This window comes from Anabrus simplex, chromosome 11 (assembly GCF_040414725.1).
Source record: "Anabrus simplex isolate iqAnaSimp1 chromosome 11, ASM4041472v1, whole genome shotgun sequence".
Classification (NCBI taxonomy): domain Eukaryota; kingdom Metazoa; phylum Arthropoda; class Insecta; order Orthoptera; family Tettigoniidae; genus Anabrus; species Anabrus simplex.
In genome coordinates this window covers 131812155-131827177 of record NC_090275.1, presented here as the reverse complement: position 1 = coordinate 131827177, position 15023 = coordinate 131812155, and the positions used below count along the sequence as shown (strand labels likewise).

The window sequence follows — 15023 nt, the reverse complement described above, 5'->3', positions numbered from 1 at the left end:
AAGAGACAAAGTTGTTATGTGCAGTTTCTCACATTCATTAACAAAATTTTTTGTAAACTAAATGAATAAGAACATCTTCTCGTTGTGGTTTTAAACTATCACCGTAATATACCTATGGTTCCTGTATTGTTTTTGGATATTAAATAATTGGAGCTTAATTTGCTTTAACGTTACGGATTGTTGTTGTCAGTCCGTATTGATATGATATGATATAATTTGATAAGCATTACATCAGACAATGACTGTGGTTTATTATAACATCGGCGATGTGATTTAAGGAAAATGATCGCTACGATATTTCTACGACTTATTTTTAATGTAATTATGTCGTGTTTTGACATGTCGCCGACTTGTACTTTCCAACTTCGCCTTCAAGCACTTGAGACATTTTGAATTGGTTGAGATGGGATAACAATGGCGGCTGAGTGAAGAGCACGAGAATAACGCGTGTATCTGTGGTGTGCGGTATTTCACAATTACTACCAAAGTGACAATATTCTGATTAACCAATAAACCCGAGTAATTTGAGAAATAAGGAGAACATAAACAACTCAGCGAAATGAGCGCCTGCGAAGACCTTGGGCAGGGCTCCCAAGGTACAGTGCGTGGCATGTAAAAAGTGATACCACAAAAAGTGTACGAACAGTGTAAACAGATACATGGAGTGGACTTGTACAAGACATGAACCAAGAAACAGTGCGCGGAAATCAACATCAATGACTACCGCAAGCGCCCCCTCTTTAGACAGCATTTACGAATTATTGAAGGAGTTAACTGAAGAAATGAGGCAAATGAAGGAAGACCAGAGGACTCGAGAGACAGATTTAGGTAATTCCCTTGAACTGTGTCACAAGAAATTTGATGATACTGTACTTCTGATTTCCAAACAACAGTGTTTTCAAGATATAGAAAACCTCACCCAGGAAAATCATCTTCTGAAGGATAAACTAAAATCCTTAGAAATCCGTGTGGGGGAAGCTGAACAGTATACGAGAAGGAATACCATCGAAATACATGGGATTCCGGATATACTGAATGAATTCGTTCTAGACACCGTAAAGAAAGTCGGGCGTGCGTTGGACATAGAACTTAAAGAAGAAATGGTGGATGCTTGGCATCAACTCCCTAAGGCACCAAACCAGAAACACTGCGGGATCATAGTGCAATTTGTAAGAAGAACGGACAAGGACCACTTCATGGAGCGGAGGCGAGTGAAGCGAAATCTCTCCAACAGACAACTAGGATTTCCTGGCGACAACATCATATATGTAAACGAGAGTCTGTCCCCTCAGAAGAAGAAGTTGTTGGCCCAGGCCCGTGCAGTCCGGAGGGAGAAGAATTACGCTTACATTTGGGTAAGGAATGGTATAATTAAAATACACAAGACCCAAGGGTCTGGAGTCATTGTTATAAATAACCAGGATGACCTATCTAAATTGTAATTGCAATGGAGAAGAGTAGGCTTTCCATTTATTACCAGAATGTACGTGGTCTTAAGACTAAACTAGATGACTTAAATGTAAATATTCTTAGTAATAATTTCGATGTTATAATGCTCACTGAATCCTGGCTAGATGCTAGTGTCTATGATAGCGAGGTCTGTTGTAATAAGTACAAAGTATACCGTGCTGACAGAGTAAGGGGCTCAACGGGGCGGGGAGGTGGGGTAGTTATTGCAGTTAAAAGCGGATTACCTGTTCCCAAGGTTGAGCAAACATCTGAACACTTCGAGGGGTTATTTCTGAAGGTAAATATTCGGGGAAAGGTCTGGTATCTAATTAATGTGTACGTACCTCCAGCGCAAAACTAGAGGTTCATTGTGAGGTATTTAGGTGGATGGAATCTCACTATGAAATAATGGATAGTAATGTAATCATTACTGGATACTTTAATATGCCGACAATAATGAATGAAAACAGTGACTTAAATTTAACGAGACAAACCCAAGAACTAAAAAATTTCCTCAGTTTACACGACTTCAATTCCTATAATCCCGTTCCCAATAGTAACGGTAAAACTTTGGATTTAGTATTCGCCAGTCAGACAATAACGAATGTCACCTGTAAAAAGAACACTGATCTGCTGCTACCTGAGGACTCCCATCACCCCGCCCTAGAAATAGAGGTACAGTTGAACCTGACTTATACGTATATCAACGGAAAGAGTAAAAACTACTTGTAACTCAGAATTACTTAGAAATCAGACTTAGGCAATACATCACATATTTATTGAAAAACCTATATGTGTAAATTCTTGCAAATAATATATACATTAGGACAGAAAATATTATTTTGAACTTGGTCCAGCCTTAAAGAAATCAGATAGTTTAGCTTGTTTCACTTTTCTTGCATTACGAGTATAAACCTCCTTTAGCAAACTTGGTAATGAATTCAAAGCATTTTCACTACAAGTTTTCGCACTGATGTAACGTCTAAACACATCGATTGCACTTAACATTTCACTCAGTTCAGATGTCAAGATTCAAGTCGTTATCTCCATCTCCAATGTCACTATCGTTTGTAGCTTGTCCATCACGGCCGCGTTGTTGGCATACTTCAGCAATAATCTCTTCATCCGGTAGTTTTCCACATACAGCCAGATTGTCATCGAAATGCACAAAAGTACCAAATTCTACACACTACGGTAGCGTTAGCTCATTGCCAGACAAAACTTCGTCCCCATAATCATCATTAGAGGCACCCACTTCTAGTAAGACACCAGCTGCTGATTGTGGAGGATGACACTTGCTTCCAGGCTGTCCATGGCTTGTAGCAAATTAAGGGAGAGAGGTTCATTTCCTGCTTCACTCAGTGTTATTAAATGTTGAGATGCCCAAATCAAGCGGTTGTAGAACACTGGTACAGTTCGGAGGGAAACATTCCATTCGTACATTCTCCAGAACGATTTGAGGTGGATGTCCTGCACATCGATCCATAAGAAGAAGGATCTTCTTTTGTTCCTTTTTCATTTTAATGTCCAGTTTTTCAACCACTTTTCCATTGGATTCATATTCCTTAAGTTTTGTTTTCGCACCCTTAAAACACCTCGGATTCTTCGATTTTCCTATCACAAGTGGAGGAAGTTTTTCAGATCCATCTGCATTGGTGGCGAGAAGTACTGTTACACGAATTTTACATTTCTTCCCTCCATGGCATGAGTCACCTTTTTCAGCTAATGTTTTATTAGGAAGGAGATTGTAGAATAGACCGGTCTCATAACAGCTGTAGATGTTTGGAGGCTGATAATCGCTTACAATATCCGGCACAACCTCTTCTTTCCAGTGTTGCACCGTAACGTCGTCTGCAGATTTTCAGTCACCGCAAATTGTTCTCCCTGTGATTCCAGGACGATCTTTAAGTCCTTGCAACCATCCTGATGAAGCCTTGAAAGCAGCAGTCATACTCATAATTTTAGCTAAATCTATCGCCTTTGCCTTCACCATGTCTCCACTAATTGGTAGAACTGCAGCCCGCTTTTGCTGGAACCATGTGAAATTGCTTTCTCCAAATCTACGTACCATCCTTCTTGCTGACGGCTGCACTTTGCTGTTTTGAATCCAGATTTAAGAACTCATCCAAAATAGCATTTCTTTTACTGATGACTGTACACAGTGTGATATAAGCAATCCCTAAGTCTGAGGCGATTTCAGTTTTTGTTTTGTGTGGATTAGCGTCCACTTCTCGTATAACTTTTCTTTTTCTGTTCACCATGGCTAATCAAAAGTAACTGAATGACAAAACTACTGTTCAACAGTAAACACCAGATACCGGCATCGTGGACATTTTACTTCTGCGTTGTTCCCACGAAAGAAATTCTCATATTCAAACTAATTTACTGTACTTTTGTTTCCGCACCGAAACCGCACACTTTGCTTATAATGTATCTCAATCTTTGGCGGCGTGTCAAAAATCACGAAGGCAGAGGAGGAGCGAAGGGGACCTCCTTTGTTAAGCCGCAAGTAAGTAAGGGTCAAAAATATCACTCGCCGAAACTCTTGTGTTCTGTTTCAGCACGGAAACCCGATCGCTCTAATTCCGCCTACGCCGACAAAGAGGAAACTCCGTAAATACAGTAGTTTCTTTTTAAAAAGCACATTCTCATTACAATTAAGCAAAACTCAGTTATATTTCACTGGCACTTAATACGTATAACAGCGAATTATGTTTAAACGGATTACGTATAAATAAGGTTTAATTAACACGCTTTTAAATTATATTTTGCCGGGACCTGAAGGAAATTACATACAAATACGAATTACGTAGAACAGAGTTACGTATAAGGCAGGTTCAACGGTACATATCACTCCAAACCGTGGAAACTGCAAAAGGGAAGCTCGAAATACTTATAATTTCAAAAAAGCTAAATGTGAACACTTGTTCACAGGACTAAGAGATCTTACTTGGGAAGACCTGTACGAATGCACTGATGTAGACAAAGCAGTAGCCTGTCTTTATTCTAAAATTTACGCAATGTTAAATGAGACTGTTCCTAAAAGCGGCTCGTGGAAAGTCAGGACATACCCAATTTGGTTCACAGAGAGGATAAAACAAAAACTGAAAGAGAAAGAATACTACCGAAAACGGAAGCACATTTCAGAATATTACAATAGGCAATTTAAAACGTTAAGGTCCGAAACTAAATCGGCAATTAAGTCCTCATATAACGATTATGTAAAAACTGTAGAGCAGGATATCACTGCTAACACCAAAACCTTTTGGACGTGGGTAAAGAATAAAAGAAAAAACAATAATCGCAATACCTGTGAATACGACTCTAAAGTATTAGAGAATGATAGGAATATTACGGAAGGATTTGCAACGTACTTTCGGTCTGTATATTCCCATGATAGAGCTCAGTATAACATTCCAAAAGTTCCATCAGGAACCACTGGCAATATCAACATTGACAGCATTACTGTAGAAGATGTTGAACTAGCGTTAAGAAGCTCAAGCCAAAGACCAGATCAGATACCGCCGTATGTTATAAAAGGTTGGAAAGATGTACTGAAATATCCTCTCCTCTTCATTTATAACTTAATTCTGAAAACATCCGTATTTCCCACAGTATGGAAACTGTCCCGAGTATGCCCTGTGTTTAAATCCGGTAATCCAATGTTAATAAAAAAAACTACCGACCAATATCAATTATTTCAGCTATAGCCAAGGTTTTCGAATTTATTTTATGTTGTAGACTCACAGTCTATACAAGACCTTTAATATCAGAACAACATGGATTTATTTTAGGACGATCTACAGTATCAAATCTCATAAATCTTACACAAACAATATCCGCAGAACTTGATAGAGGTGGCCAGATAGATGTGATATTTACTGATTTCGAAAAGGCCTTTGACAAAATTGACCACGACATACTGAAAAAAAAAAAAAAAAAATTGGATTATCTTACCCATTACTATGTCTTTTCAGCTCCTGCCTACGTGATAGGAAGCAGTATGTAACTTATCAAAGAAACTCATCCAGAAAATACCCTGTAAATTCAGAAATCGTCCAGGGCTCTAATCTAGGGCCGTGGCGGTTCCTGGTGCTAATCAATGACTTACCTCAACGAATAAAATTCTCGGACTCTCTCTTGTACGCCAATGACTTTAAAGTATTCAAATCCATTGTCACCATTAACGACTGCGAACTTCTCCAGGCTGACTTAAGTAATTTAATACAATGGACGACTGAAAATCAACTACAGTGGCGGTCACAATAATAGAGCCACCTCTATTGACGGGATTAAGAACAAGGATATCTATTAGTTCGCAAAATCTCCACGAGTGCCGTGTTGTCAATCCCTTTTAGATAATATCAGGGAAGACGTCGCTGCTATCTGTAGTCGTGCGGAAGGAAGCGTTTGAGCTAGACGTGCGGAAAGAGGCATCAAGGTAAGAATCTTATGGGTCAAAATAATAGAGCCGTTTTACAGAAGTCCCGTTCAAATTGATGTTTTGCAGTTGTTTTGGGGGCTAGCGATATTGTTTGTCAACAAACCTCCACTCAATATTATTTTGTATATAAATTGACGTTTGCTTTTCTTTACATTCTTCTAGATGGGCAGAGCAAGGCATACAAGTGTGATGAGCGTATAGTAATGTTCCGGATGTTCGAAAGTGGGATGTCAGTAGTATAATGGGACAGTTCGGGCGCCTCCTCCTCCTCCCGCGGCGCGGGAAATTTGAATACTGGCGGGAAATTTGAATATTGGCGGGAGATTTGAATTTTGGCGGGAGATTTGAATTTGTAAACAAAGCCACGTGCTTTTTGACAGCTGTCATCGACAGCAATGCATCGCTAACCTCACTGCTGCCATCTTGACGGGCCTAAACCTCACTAGTGCCAACTTAACCTAACTAGCGTGAGGTAAACAAAGCCACGTGCTTTTTGACAGACAACAACGCATCGCTAACCTCAGTACTGCCATCTTGACGGGCCTAAACCTTAGTGGTACCAACTTAACCTCACTAGCGTGTGGTAAACAAAGCCACGTGCTTTTTGACAGCCACGTGCTTTTTTGACAGCTGTCATCCGCCATCTTTAAACCACAGAGCACTGTGCTGCCCTCTTTAGATGTAAAATTCGTCACCTGTCATCGGCAGTGCTGCCATCTTGACGGGTCTAAACCTTAGTGCTACCAACGTAACCTAACTAGCGCGAGGTAAACAAAGCCACGTGTTTTTTGACAGCTGTCATCCGCCATCTTTAATCTATAGAGCACTGTGCTGCCATCTTTAGCTAGATACCTTTGAAATGTGGTGGCGGCAAATTGAACAATTTCACGTGCTCTTGTTTGGAAACAAACTCACGTGCTCTTTTGACAGCTACCATCCGCCATCTTTAATCAACAGAGCATAGTGCTGCCCTCTTTAGTTTGAAATGTGGTGGCGGCAAATTCCACGTGCTCTTGTTTGGAAACAAAGCCATGTGCAGCTGTCATCCGCCATCTTTAATCAACAGAGCACCGTGCTGCTATCATGCGGGCAATTTCGTCAGCTGTCATCCGCCATCTTTCATCCACAGAACACCGTGCTGCCCTCTTTATGGCTACTACCTTAAGCACGTAGTAGCGGGCAATTTGAAAAGTTCTGTTAGCTATCATCCGCCATCTTTAATCAAGAGAGCACCGTGCTGCCATCTTTAGCTAGATACCTTTGAAATGTGGTGGTGGCAAATTGAAAAATTTCACGTGCTCTTGTTTGGAAACAAACTCACGTGCTTTTTTGCCAGCTACCATCCGCCATCTTTAATCAACAGAGCATAGTGCTGCCCTCTTTAGTTTGAAATGTGGTGGCGGCAAATTCCACGTGCTCTTGTTTGGAAACAAAGCCATGTGCTTTTTTGACAGCTGTCATCCGCCATCTTTAATCCAGAGAGCACCGTGCTGCCCTCTTTACCGTAGTAGATGTAAATTCGTCACCTGTCATCCGCAGTGCTGCCATCTTTAGCTAGATACCTTTGAAATGTGGTGGTGGGCAATTTAAAAAGAGAAATTCTACAGCAGCCCTCTCTCAACGCTAATTGCATAAGATGGCGGCTATACATGACTCCTTAAGGGTGCTTACGCAAGATGGCTGCTATACACAGGTTCATATGAGACGCCCTTGGGATGCTTGCGCAAGATGGCAGTTATACATGGCTCCTTATGAGATGCCCTAGGGATGCTTGCTCAAGATAGCGACTGCTCTTATGGGACGGCTTAAGTGTCCTTGCACAAGATGGCTTGAGACGCCCTAAGGATGCTTGCGCAAGATGGCGGACACAAGATGGCGGCTATACACAACTCCTTATGAGACGTTTTAAGGGTGCTTGCGCAAGATGGTTGCTACTCTTATGAAGAAAGCTAGCTTAGAGGCTAACGTGTCGTGCTAGTTCGATTCATTAAATTTAGGGCTTAAATGCAAAATGTTAAATATATCGAAAACGGTGCACCGTAGAGCAAAACGGACAACATTTTTCTGCCTAATACCCAGGTTCGCAGTATGAGGAACAAGAAAACCATAGTCTAATGATGAGATCAACGGTTCGGTTCCTACTTAGGCCCTTTGGCATTTGCTCTGTTTTAGCTTGTACTGAAGCGAGTCTTCGTAACATGATCAGGTCTAGCTATGGTAGATAGTATAACGTACCGTGCTGGTTCGATTCATTAAATTTGGAGGCTTAAATGCAAAATGTTAAATATCTCGAAAACGGTGCATCGTAGAGCAAAACGGACAAAATTTTTCCGCCTAATACGTACGTTCGTAGTATCAGGAACAAGAAAAAACATAGTCTAATGATGAGATCAACGGTTCGATTCCTACTTAAGCCCTTTGGCATTGGCAGCTATCTATTTCTACAAGATGGTGGCTGCTCTTATGAGACACAAGATGGCTTGAGACGTCCTAGGGATGCTTACGCAAGATGGCGGACACAAAATTGTGACTATACATAGCTCCTTATGAGACAGCCTAGGGGTGCTAGCACAAGATGGCAGCTACTCTTATGAAGAAAGCTAGCTTAGAGGCTACTGCGCAAGATAACAGCTGCTGTTATGCATGTGGTGGAGGGCAATTTGAAATTCTATGTGCTTAATCAACAGAGCACCCTGCTGCCCTCTTTAGCTGAAATGTGGTGGTGGATAATTTGAAAAATTCTTTTGACAGCTATCATCTTTAAACAATGGCGACTATACATAGGCTGTTAAGGCCTTATCATTCTCCTCCTCCTCCTCCTCCTCCTCCTCTACCTCCTCCGCCTCTTATGTCAAGGCATAGCTTTATATCGAACAAGTTTAAACCTGCATCGCGAAGGCAAGCGTGTGCAGCGATAACATTATTGTGCATGTTTAGACTTTCGAAACATAAGAAGAGTAGAATCAAACGCTGTACTCGATACGACATGTGATCAGAACATTGATTGATGCGTTCAGAAAACAAAATAAGTGATCAAGACTAGAATCGAACACTGTACTCAATACATCATGTGTTTAGAATATGTCAGGGGATACCCTTGTTCTAAGAAGATCAGATTGAAACATAACAAGACTAGAATAGAACACTGTAATCGATGTTGTTAACTTCAACATGTGATCAGAACATTGATTGATATGTTCAGAACACAAAATAAGTGATCATGACTAGAATCGAACACTGTACTCGATACAACATGTGTTCAGAACACAAAATAAGTGATCAAGACTAGAATCGAACACTGTACTCAATACAACATGTGTTTAGAACATATTAGGTGGTACCCTTGTTCTAAGAAGATCAGAATGAAACATAACAAGACTAGAATCGAACACTGTAATCGATGTTGTTAACCTCAACATATGATCAGAACATTGTTTGATGTGTTCAGAGCAAAAGTACAATTTTGATGATATGCTTAGTGTAAAATCAAAAACTATGGAAACACACTGTGCACATATCGCATAGCTAACTCGCTCAGTAAGCAATATTGCAAAACTACAACTTCAATGATTTGCCTAGTGTAAAACATCAAAAACACACTGTACCCATACAGCGCAGCTAACTCGCTCGGTAAACGATATAGCCAAAGTATAACTTCAAATTATTTACCTTCCATCATTCGTCTTGTGTGAAAATCAGCCGAACAAGTTATCGCATAAACATGTAACATGAAATATCAGTCAATCTGTTGGCATGGGTTACAAGCATGTAGCTTATGCGGGAAGTAAAATTAAACAGAACGCTAGTGCTATAAGAAATACTCTGCTTACATATAAGTCCCTAGCTGTTGAACAAGTTATTACATAAATATGTAACATGAAATATCGGTTCGGAAACATATTGTTTCAATCTGTTGGCATAGATTACAAGCATGTAGCTTATGCAGGCGAGGGCTACAATGCAAAATTCTAAGCCGAAAAAAAAATCGTGATAGGGTATGGAACCCAGGGGTTACATCTTATCAGAAGGGCAAAAAGGATGAAAGGACTCTTTCTCCTCCTTACCGCACATTCCTTGTAGGGCTAATTAGTTGAAGGGCTAAAGGGCTAAAGGAGCAACAACCTCATCGATCGCTATCAGCAAGAACGCTTGTACTTTGTTAAGTGTAGAAAATTAATCTTTATTGGTAAATGGTTTCATGTTCAGAACAAGGAATGGAACATAGGGGTTACGTCTTACGTAATAAAATCCCCGAGGTGCGATGAGTTACGTTTTTCGAACTAGTGTTTGGAACACTGAACTTTTCAAGATGATAACGGAGAGTTTAGCAATGTTCTGTTGTTGGATTATAAATTCCGCGCTACAACATGCATAAGGTGGCAGCCTTGAGGTTTACTGCCGTAACGATGACAAGAGTGAGGTTAACAATGGTCCGTAGTTGGATTTTAAATTCCGCGCTATAACATGCATAAGGTGGCAGCCTTGAGGTTTACCGCCGTAAAGATGGCAGCAGTGAGGTTAGCGACGCTCTATTGTCCTTCAAAGTGAGGTTAGGGTTCGTCAAGAAGACAGCTGTCAAAAAAGCACGTGGCTATGTTTACCAAACAAGAGCACGTGGCTGTGACGTCACGGTCACGTAATCAATCCTTAGCTCAACGTCGTTAAGAGCAGTATTAGGATTAGCTATTCTTAAAAGTCTTGGGAACAGAGCAGCAGTATGAATTGCCATGTTTCAAAGCGTGTACACATCACCTATCGATTTTACATGCATCGACCATCGTACTAAACTTCATCCGCTAGATCGTGCTGCTATCTTAGCATAACCTATACGCATGACCTTAAAGTACAATGAATAGCCATGTTTCAAAGCGTGTACACATCACCTATCGAATTTGCATGCATCGACTCTCGTACTAAACTTCTTCCGCTAGATTGTGCTGCTATCTTAGCATGACCTTAAAGTACAAAGAATAGCCATGTTTCAAAGCGTGTACACATTACCTATCGAATTTGTATGTATCGACTCTCGTACTAAACTTCTGCAGGTAGATTGTGCTGCTATCTTAGCATAACTAAGACGCATGAACTTAAAGTACAAAGAATAGCTATGTTTCAAAGCGTGTACACATCACCTATCGATTTTGCATTTATCGACCCTCGTACTAAACTTCTTACGCTATGCTGGGGCTGTACCTTAATTAAGGCCACGGCCGCTTCCCTCCAACTCCTAGGCCTTTCCTATCCTATCGTCGCCATAAGACCTATCTGTGTCGGTGCGACGTAAAGCCCCTAGCAAAAAAAAACCTTCTTACGCTAGACTGTGCTGCTATCTTAGCCTAACCTATACGCATGAACTTAAAGTACGAAGAATAACCATGTTTTAAAGCGTGTACACGTCACCTATCGATTTTGCATGCATCAAATATCGTACTAAACTTCTTGCGATAGATTGTGCTGCTATCTTAGCATAACCTGTACGCATGAACTTAAAGTACAAAGAATAGCCTTGTTTCAAAGCGTGTACACATTACCTAATGATTTTGCACGAAACGACTATCATACTAAACTTTTTCCACTAGATTGTGCTAAAATCGTGTAAGTGTGCTGCTATCTTAGCATAACCTATCGATTTTACATGCATCGACTATCATACTAGACTTCTTCCGCTAGAGCATGTAGCAATCGCTTTTGTGTCTCCCTAACCCATGTGCACGAACTTAAAGCACAAAGAGCTATGTTCTAAAGCGTGTACACATCACCTATCGATAATCTATGTATCGAATATCGTACTAAACTTCTCCTGCCAGAGCGTACGACTATCGCTTGTGTGTGCACGAACTTAAAGCATAAAGAATAGCAATGTATAAACATCTTGTAAACAAAGCAGCAGCATTACGTATAGTCAAGTTTAAATGCGTGCACACATCATGTATCCATGATGCACACAGTACTAAACTTATTCCATTAGAATGTACAAAGTTCGCATGTGTTTGTGCTGCTATCTTAGCATAGCCTATGTGCATGAACTTAAAGCATAAAGAATCTTGTGAACATAGCAGAATGTTTACTACGTAGGTGTAGACATTGAACTTTGCATGCTGAGGCAGCATACTACGTGACCGTGACGTCACGACCACGTGCTCTTGTTTGGTAAACATAGCCACGTGCTTTTTTGACAGCTGTCTTCTGGACGAACCCTAACCTCACTTTGAAGGACAATAGAGCGTCGCTAACCTCACTGCTGCCATCTTTACGGCGGTAAACCTCAAGGCTGCCACCTTATGCATGTTATAGCGCGGAATTTAAAATCCAACTACGGACCATTGTTAACCTCACTCTTGTCATCGTTACGGCAGTAAACCTCAAGGCTGCCACCTTATGCATGTTGTAGCGCGGAATTTATAATCCAACAACAGAACATTGCTAAACTCTCCGCTATCATCTTGAAAAGTTCAGTGTTCCAAACACTAGTTCGAAAAACGTAACTCATCGCACCTCGGGGATTTTATTACGTAAGACGTAACCCCTACGTTCCATTCCTTGTTCTGAACATGAAACCATTTACCAATAAAGATTAATTTTCTACACTTAACAAAGTACAAGCGTTCTTGCTGATAGCGATCGATGAGGTTGTTGCTCCTTTAGCCCTTTAGCCCTTCAGCTAATTAGCCCCACAAGGAATGTGCGGTAAGGAGGAGAAAGAGTCCTTTCATCCTTTTTGCCCTTCTGATAAGATGTAACCCCTGGGTTCCATACCCTATCACGATTTTTTTTTCGGCTTAGAATTTTGCATTGTAGCCCTCGCCTGCATAAGCTACATGCTTGTAATCTATGCCAACAGATTGAAACAATATGTTTCCGAACCGATATTTCATGTTACATATTTATGTAATAACTTGTTCAACAGCTAGGGACTTAAATGTAAGCAGAGTATTTCTTATAGCACTAGCGTTCTGTTTAATTTTACTTCCCGCATAAGCTACATGCTTGTAACCCATGCCAACAGATTGACTGATATTTCATGTTACATGTTTATGCGATAACTTGTTCGGCTGATTTTCACACAAGACGAATGATGGAAGGTAAATAATTTGAAGTTATACTTTGGCTATATCGTTTACCGAGCGAGTTAGCTGCGCTGTATGGGTACAGTGTGTTTTTGATGTTTTACACTAGGCAAATCATTGAAGTTGTAGTTTTGCAATATTGCTTACTGAGCGAGTTAGCTATGCGATATGTGCACAGTGTGTTTCCATAGTTTTTGATTTTACACTAAGCATATCATCAAAATTGTACTTTTGCTCTGAACACATCAAACAATGTTCTGATCATATGTTGAGGTTAACAACATCGATTACAGTGTTCGATTCTAGTCTTGTTATGTTTCATTCTGATCTTCTTAGAACAAGGGTACCACCTAATATGTTCTAAACACATGTTGTATTGAGTACAGTGTTCGATTCTAGTCTTGATCACTTATTTTGTGTTCTGAACACATGTTGTATCGAGTACAGTGTTCGATTCTAGTCATGATCACTTATTTTGTGTTCTGAACATATCAATCAATGTTCTGATCACATGTTGAAGTTAACAACATCGATTACAGTGTTCTATTCTAGTCTTGTTATGTTTCAATCTGATCTTCTTAGAACAAGGGTATCCCCTGACATATTCTAAACACATGATGTATTGAGTACAGTGTTCGATTCTAGTCTTGATCACTTATTTTGTTTTCTGAACGCATCAATCAATGTTCTGATCACATGTCGTATCGAGTACAGCGTTTGATTCTACTCTTCTTATGTTTCGAAAGTCTAAACATGCACAATAATGTTATCGCTGCACACGCTTGCCTTCGCGATGCAGTTTTAAACTTGTTCGATATAAAGCTATGCCTTGACATAAGAGGCGGAGGAGGTAGAGAAGGAGGAGGAGGAGGAGGAGGAGAATGATAAGGCCTTAACAGCCTATGTATAGTCGCCATTGTTTAAAGATGATAGCTGTCAAAAGAATTTTTCAAATTATCCACCACCACATTTCAGCTAAAGAGGGCAGCAGGGTGCTCTGTTGATTAAGCACATAGAATTTCAAATTGCCCTCCACCACATGCATAACAGCAGCTGTTATCTTGCGCAGTAGCCTCTAAGCTAGCTTTCTTCATAAGAGTAGCTGCCATCTTGTGCTAGCACCCCTAGGCTGTCTCATAAGGAGCTATGTATAGTCACAATTTTGTGTCCGCCATCTTGCGTAAGCATCCCTAGGACGTCTCAAGCCATCTTGTGTCTCATAAGAGCAGCCACCATCTTGTAGAAATAGATAGCTGCCAATGCCAAAGGGCTTAAGTAGGAATCGAACCGTTGATCTCATCATTAGACTATGTTTTTTCTTGTTCCTGATACTACGAACCTACGTATCAGGCGGAAAAATTTTGTCCGTTTTGCTCTACGATGCACCGTTTTCGAGATATTTAACATTTTGCATTTAAGCCTCCAAATTTAATGAATCGAACCAGCACGGTACGTTATACTATCTACCATAGCTAGACCTGATCATGTTACGAAGACTCGCTTCAATACAAGCTAAAACAGAGCAAATGCCAAAGGGCCTAAGTAGGAACCGAACCGTTGATCTCATCATTAGACTATGGTTTTCTTGTTCCTCATACTGCGAACCTGGGTATTAGGCAGAAAAATGTTGTCCGTTTTGCTCTACGGTGCACCGTTTTCGATATATTTAACATTTTGCATTTAAGCCCTAAATTTAATGAATCGAACTAGCACGACACGTTAGCCTCTAAGCTAGCTTTCTTCATAAGAGTAGCAACCATCTTGCGCAAGCACCCTTAAAACGTCTCATAAGGAGTTGTGTATAGCCGCCATCTTGTGTCCGCCATCTTGCGCAAGCATCCTTAGGGCGTCTCAAGCCATCTTGTGCAAGGACACTTAAGCCGTCCCATAAGAGCAGTCGCTATCTTGAGCAAGCATCCCTAGGGCATCTCATAAGGAGCCATGTATAACTGCCATCTTGCGCAAGCATCCCAAGGGCGTCTCATATGAACCTGTGTATAGCAGCCATCTTGCGTAAGCACCCTTAAGGAGTCATGTATAGCCGCCATCTTATGCAATTAGCG

General features: G+C 40.6%; 1 protein-coding gene across 1 annotated transcript in view; it reads right to left on the bottom strand.

Moving 5' to 3' along the window:
• The window catches only part of LOC136883317 (mitogen-activated protein kinase kinase kinase 11), a 554016-nt gene that overhangs the window by 205662 nt on the left and 333331 nt on the right, over positions 1–15023 (bottom strand). The gene's annotated exons all lie outside the window — the stretch shown is intronic.